Source organism: Berghia stephanieae, chromosome 11, assembly GCF_034508935.2.
Source record: "Berghia stephanieae isolate SIO BIC M18660-M18661 chromosome 11, UCSD_Bste_1.3, whole genome shotgun sequence".
NCBI lineage: Eukaryota > Metazoa > Mollusca > Gastropoda > Nudibranchia > Aeolidiidae > Berghia > Berghia stephanieae.
The window spans coordinates 14,813,806-14,821,305 of NC_088370.1; the positions used below are offsets into that span (position 1 = coordinate 14,813,806).

General features: G+C 37.5%; 1 protein-coding gene across 1 annotated transcript in view; it reads left to right on the forward strand.

The window, feature by feature from the left end:
- LOC144956340 (uncharacterized) overlaps positions 1-7,500 on the forward strand; it is a 45,826-nt gene that overhangs the window by 28,892 nt on the left and 9,434 nt on the right. The window lies entirely within an intron of this gene.

Below are 7,500 nucleotides of genomic sequence, written 5' to 3' on the forward strand. Positions count from 1 at the left end.
TATATTATTATTATTATTATTATTATTATTATTATTATTATTTATTTTATTATTATTCATCATTTCCACCTTTTATATCGGCGATCAATTAAGTGATTCTGTTTTTGGTCATGAGTCTAGACCTGACGGAATGAAGTAGGATTCGATTCGCATAACAAACTCATACTAATAATATAGCATTTTGCGGCTATGTGGTCTAGTGGTATGACACTCGCTTTCGGATCGGAAGGTCCTGGGTTCGAGCCTCGCGCTCGGCGCATAGTTGAGTCCTTGGAAAAGGCTCTTTACTCACATTCTCTCACCGTACTCAGGTGTAAAATGAGTACCTGGCCGTTAACAGCGTTGTCTTTGTCCGACAAATTGTAATATCGCATAACAGGCGTCATGTCTCGTCCTACATGTTATATGTTGACCAGGGACCCCTTGTAAAGCGCGTTGAGCACATTTAGTGGATATTGCTCTATATAAGAGCTCAAACATTTTTTTTACTAATATCCTTCTAAAAAGTTTCTTTCTTTTTTTTTTCTTTCTTTTTTGTTGTTGTTGTTGTTGTTGTTGTTGGTTATCTATCATCTTGCTGCATTTTTTGTTGTTGTTTGTTTTTGTTTTATTTATGTTTTTTTTTGTTTCTGTTTGTTTGTTTGTTTGTTTTTATTTGATTTTGTTTTTGGGATTTTTTTTTGCTTTTTGTTTGAGTTTTTATTTTCGTATTTTTGTATTTAATAGAATAAGTTAAGGGTCATTTTAATCGATGGATGTATTAAATATGCACGTCATATTTTGGTCAAGGGGAGGGGCGGGGGGTTGGGGGGGGGGGGGCGAGAGACGAGAGAACAATGGGGATAAGATATAAATTTATGTCATTATAGATAGAATGAAGTTGACGTCACTCATGTCTTTGTTATTGTTCTTTACCATCTACTTTATAAGTACATTCTCACTTAACTGTAAAAGTTCATGGTTACATATAGTTTTGTGTGTTTGTCCGTTATACTTTTGGATTGCAATGTTGTGAGCTGGCTTCTTCGCCAAGCGCATACTATCTATAGATCAAATCAGAATAGTCTTCAACAGTCGTAACGTCACTTCCTTCCTAATGACGCGTGGTAACTTAGTAACACTGGCTCTAAACTATCGGCACAATGGCGGACGCCCGTATTAAATATTTCTCCGGCGAGCATAAAGGCGTTTCCAGAGGAAAAAAAACCACATAAATTTGATCATGTTTTGACTTATACACATTCAGATCACAAGGTATATGAAAAGGGAATGAAAAGTTCTAGCCAGCATGAAGCATAAAAAGTAATGATTTTCTTTGTTTAGAACCAAGATGGCCGCCGTTGCCAGGCGGCGTGACATCAGACTACTGAATCCAATTAGGAAATCTAAGGAGTCATTAGATTTTTTAAAAATTTGTGTTATTTTGACAATTTTTAAAGAAACGGTTTCACCGCGACATGATTCATTTTGAGACAATTTATCATTTCAACAAGTGTCAGAGTGTTTGTTTTTTTCAAACCAAAATGAGGGTAATTGGATTCAGTAGTCTGATGTCACGCCGCCTGGCAACGGCGGCCATCTTGGTTCTAAACAAAGAAAATCATTTCTTTTTATTATTCGTGCTGGCTAGAACTTTTCATATGTCTTGTGATCAGAATGTGTAAAAATCAAAACATGATCAAATGTATGTGTTTTTTCCTCTGGATACGCTTTTATGCTTGCCGGAGAAATATTTCATACGGGCGTCCGCCATTGTTCCGATAGTTTAGAGCCAGTGTTACTAAGTTACCATGCGTCATTAGGAAGGAAGTGACCATACGACTGTTGAAGAGTATTGCAATCGCTCGATATTTGAAGGACCTGTGTGGGGTTATCGACCTCCCATAATCGGCAGGGAGGCACTTACTGTGTCTTCTATCCCACTATATATGTTTTCCAACATGATTTCTGTTTTTGTCTTGGAGTGAGTTTATTTGGTTTGGTCCAGGCCCTGGCCGGATACCCTAGCTGAGAGTGAAACAGTCAATATGTATGGTTAGTTTTGGGAGATCGTATTTTTCCCCTGTAAATCATCTTTCTGTTATGCACTGTATTGTTTTGTTTAAATATTATATATGATTTGTAAACATTTGAGTGTATTCCTCTAAATGGGACCCGTAAGAAAGAGACTTTAAGGTGATCTTTAACTAAGTACTTTGCGAGTGTGCTCTTGGGATCTAACATCTCTTTCCTATTTGAACAAATTCCTATTTGTTTTACCTTTTATTGGGTGCTTTAATTTTAATTCAAGAACTTTTTACTCTCCCATTTTCTTCCTATTTACTGGCGCTGATATGACCTTAATGTGTTGCAAGTACCGTAAAACCCTTAAACTAAAACACAAAAACAATATTTCAAGGATGGACAAGTAGCACGTACAAAACTACAGTGACGCGTTTTTCAGAGCACGGCTGAATGTCCATTAACGTCATAAAAGGACATGTGACACTGTACTGCTTGGCCATCTGAACTGGGCCGTAACATTCGTGAACTTACAGAAGGAACAGATATTGACGTCTCTCATCTCTTTGTTATTGTTTTTAGTCAGCGATGTCGATTCTCACTAAATGGGAGCGATCTATAGATAGTATGCAGATGACGTCACTCAGGCCTTTGTTATTGTTTTTGCCATCCGCGTTTGTGAGTTGTTCTCACTAAACTGTATTAACCAGACTATAAAAGTTCATGGTTACACAGAGTTTGTGTGTTGGTCCGTTATACTTCCGGATGGCAATGTTGTGAACTCCTTGGCCAAGCGCATTCTATCTATAGATAGTATGCGCTTGGCTAAGAAGCTCATAACATTGCCATCCAGAAGTATAACGGATCAACACACAAAACTGTGTGTATCCATGAACGTTTATAGTCAGGTTAATACAGTTCAGTAACATCATAAACGCGGATGGCAAATTACAATAACAAAGACATGAGTACGTCATCTTCGAACTATCTATATTTATGTTTTCGTCCAACCAGGTTATCAATCACATGATTTGTTGACGTCCAACGTTTGGATATATCTTAACAAATTTAAATACGCTGTTTTGTTTATGAACGTTATAAACATACCCATGTGTCAAGCTGAATAAAATGACCAATCGTGATGTTAGATATTTAAAAAGCTGTGAACACTTTTCACTAAGTGTGTCACTTTGAGCACATTTTGCATTGTGACCAATGACCTCGAGCACATAGAAATGTAATATTGATAGTATGCGCTTGGCTAAGAAGCTCATAACATTGCCATCCGGAAGTATAACGGACCAACACACAAAATTGTGTGTAACCATCAACGTTTATAGTCAGGTTAGTACAGTTCAGTGAGCATTACTCATAAACGCGGATGGCAAAAAGCAATAACAAAGACCTGTGTGACTCATCTTCGAACTATCTATAGATAGTCACTCAGGTCATTGTTATTGTTTTTTGCCATCCGCGTTTATGAGTAATGCTCACTGAAGTGTATAAATCTGACTATAAACGATCATGGTAACACACCGTTTTGTGTGTTGGTCCGTTATACTTCCGGATGGCAATGTTGTGAGCTTCTTAGCCAAGCGCATACTATCTATAAATCATGCCCATTACGTCAATAAGACTACCACAAGCGTTTAAGGTTACACATAATTTTGCTTGTTGTGCGTTATTTAGTGCTGGTGGATGAACGTATTTTAAACTAAATGCATACTATCAATAGATTGTATTCGCTTTGCTAAGAAACTCACAACATTGCCACCCGGAAGTATAACGGACCAACACACAAAACTATGTGTAACGTTAAACATCTATATATAGTTCGAAGATGACGTAACTCCGGTCTTTGTTATCGTGTTTTGCCATCCGCGTTTATGAGTAATGTTCACTGAACTGTATTAACTAGACTATAAACGTTCATGGATACACATAGTTTTGTGTGTTGGTCCGTTATAGATAGAATGCGCTTGGCCAAGGAGTTCACAACATTGCCATCCGGAAGTATAACGAACCAACACACAAACTCTGTGTAACCATGAACTTGTATAGTCTGGTTAATACAGTTTAGTGAGATCAACTCACAAACGCGGATGGCAAAAACAATAACAAAGGCCTGAGTGACGTCATCTGCATACTATCTATACTTCCGGATGGCGATGTTATGATCTTCTTAGCTAAGCGCATACTATCTATAGTCTAGTTAATAGATAGTTCGAAGATGACGTCACTCAGGCCTTTGTTATTGTTTTTTGCCATCCGCGTTTATGAGTAATGCTCACTTAACTGGATTAACCTGACTATAAACGTTCATGGATACACACAGTTTTGTGTGTTGGTCCGTTATACTTCCGGATGGCAATGTTATGAGCTTCTTAGCCAAGCGCATACTATCTTTTGTCTTGTCAATACAGTTTTGTGAGAATTACTCATAAACATGGATGCCAAAAAAAAAAAAAAAAAAAAAAAAAAAAAAAAAAAAAAAAAAAAAAAAAAAAACCGAGTGACGTCAACTTCATTCTATCTATAGCCTGACACTCAGCCTTTTCTAAGATGCCGTTAGTAGTGCTTGCTGAAACAAATAATCCCCGTGGTTGAACTTCTGAATACAAGTAACGATTTGTTTTTATATTGTGTGGTCGCGGGATTGTCCTTTGATGTACGTTTTCGGTCAGTGTCAATCAATGATTTGAAGAAGTTGATGACCAGGGCCGTGGCCTTCGTAAAGTTATGGCCTGACACTGACCAAAAAATGACGTCAAAATGCCAGTCTTTTGCCATAAAAAACAAAAACAAATCGTGATTTGTATTCAATAGTTCAACCAATGAAATAACTTGTTTCCATGAGCTCTACTAACGACAACTCACTAGGCGGTGCAAAAAAACAAAAACAAATAATGACGTCAAACTGCCAGTCCTTTTTTTTTCAGTGTCAGACTTAGGTTAGAATGAAGTTGACGTCAATCGGGTCTTTGTTATTGTTTTTTTTTTTGCCATCCGCGTTTATGAGTAATGCTCACTGAACTGTATTAACCTGACAATAAACGTTTATGGATACACACAGTTTTGTGTGTTGGTCCGTTATACTTCCGGATGGAAATGTTATGAGCTTCTTAGCCAAGCGCATACTATCTATAGATAGTTTATAGTCTGGTTAATATAGTTCACTGAGCATTACTCATAAACGCGGATGGCAAAAAACAATAACAAAGACCTGAGTGACGTCATCTTCGAACTATCTATAACATAACGATGGCTACGCCAGGGCAAAGCAGTTTTTCAGTTCAAGGCTAAGCCTGCAATGACGTCATCATTAACGATGCGAGTTATTCAACAACACGGCAGCACAATAACAAAACAACAACAAAAAAAAAAAACAAACAAAAAAAAACACACAAAAAAAACACAAATTCATTATTTAAGTCAAGTATTTGCTTCCTTCTTCGTTTTATTTTTTTAAAAATAGCGTATAACGTTGTATCAATTAATAAATTAATGAGCTACTCTTTAAGATATTACGTTCGTTGCGACAGTCACCGCGGTCACGTGGAGAGGACTTGTCAAACTGACGTGTAGTCTATCAATAATGGACGCTTTGCTTGTTCCGGTTAGGTGGCTTTCAATGCTTGACATGGTAGTTGATTTCTGTTAGTTCCTAGCGCTTCGTCACTTCCTGCTACCACCACCAAGCCACAGTAGTGAAGGATGTAGGATTGGAATCATGTTCCGATCAGGTTTTGTTTGGTTTTGTGGATTGTTTTTTGGTTATAATTTTTTACTTATTTTTGTTTTTATGTGTGTGTGTGTGTGTGTGTGTGTGTGTGTGTGTGTGTGTGTCTGATTCTTGTGTTTTTTTTTTTGTTTTTCTTTGGGGCCTGCAAGGGGAGGGGGGGGGGGGGGGGGGCAGGGATTTTGTATCGTTTTTCGTTGCTAGGATAATATTTTTCTTTTGTTGTGATGTCATGTGCTTTTGTTTGATGTTTGCTTTTATTATTTGTTTGTTATCCTTTTACTACTCTTCTCTCAGTCTCTCTCTTTCTACTTTTCTCTCTCTCTCTCTCTCTCTCTCTCTCTCTCTATCTCTCAATATCTCTCTACTCTACTCTTCTCTCTCACTCTCTCTCTCTCTCTCTATCTCTCAATATCTCTCTACTCTACTCTTCTCTCTCACTCTCTCTCTCTCTATCTCTCAATATCTCTCTACTCTACTCTTCTCTCTCACTCTCTCTCTCTCTCTCTCTCTCTCTCTATCTATCTATCTCTATCTCTCAATATCTCTCTACTCTACTCTTCTCTCTCTCTCTCTCTCTCTATCTCTCAATATCTCTCTACTCTACTCTTCTCTCACTCTCTCTCTCTCTCTCTCTCTCTCTCTATCTCTCAATATCTCTCTACTCTACTCTTCTCTCTCACTCTCTCTCTCTCTCTATCTCTCTCTCTCTCAATATCTCTCTACTCTACTCTTCTCTCTCTCTCTCTCTCTCTCTCTCTCTCTCTCTCTCTCTCTCTCTCTCTGTAAATAAATAATTCACTCCAATAAACTGTTAAGCATTCTACGTGATTCCAGCTAATTCCCCTCTCCATATATATTCATTTATGTACTTATCTGTTTATTCACTTTTCATTTATTTGCTTATTTATTTCTATTTTTTATTTATCTATTTATTAGTCAACCCAATCATCCTTTTATCTCTCTATTTATTTATTCATTTATTTATTTATTTGTCCATTTATCTTTTTATCTTTATATTCATTTATTTTGGAATATATTTCAGAATTAGTTGCCGATATTGTTAAAAGTAGTTAATGGCGTCGATTGCTGAATCCGGTGGATTTGCGGAAACAGTTGGGTTGGGGGTTCGAATCTTCTTTGCCGCAAGGCTTTTATTCTGTATTTTATTTTCAAAAAATGAGCTTTTATATAGCGCAATATCCACGAAACGTGCTCAAAGCGCTTTACAAGAGGTTCCTGGCATACCGCAACATTTAACATGTAAGACGATACATTATGGCGCCTGTTAGGCGATATTACATTCGCAGAATGCTGTTAACGACCCGGTACTCATTTTACACCTGAGTATGATGAGAGAGTGTGAATAAAGAGCCTTTTCCAAGGACTCAGCTATGCGTCGAGCGGGGCTCGAACCGAGGACCTTCCGATCCGAAAGCGAGTGTCATACCACAAGACCACATAGCCATTCTTTATGGATAGAACGACATTGATGTCACTCAGCTATCCATTTTTATGAGTAGGTCTCGCTAAATTGTATTAATGAAACTAGATCTATAGATAGATCGAAGATGACGTCACACAGGTCTTTGTTATTCTTTTTTTGCCATCCGCGTTTATGAGTAATGCTCACTGAACTGTATTAACCCGACTATAAACGTTCATGGATACACACAGTTTTGTGTGTTGGTCTGATATATTTCCGGATGGCAATGTTATGAGCTTCTTAGCCAAGCGCATACTATCTATACGCGTTTAAG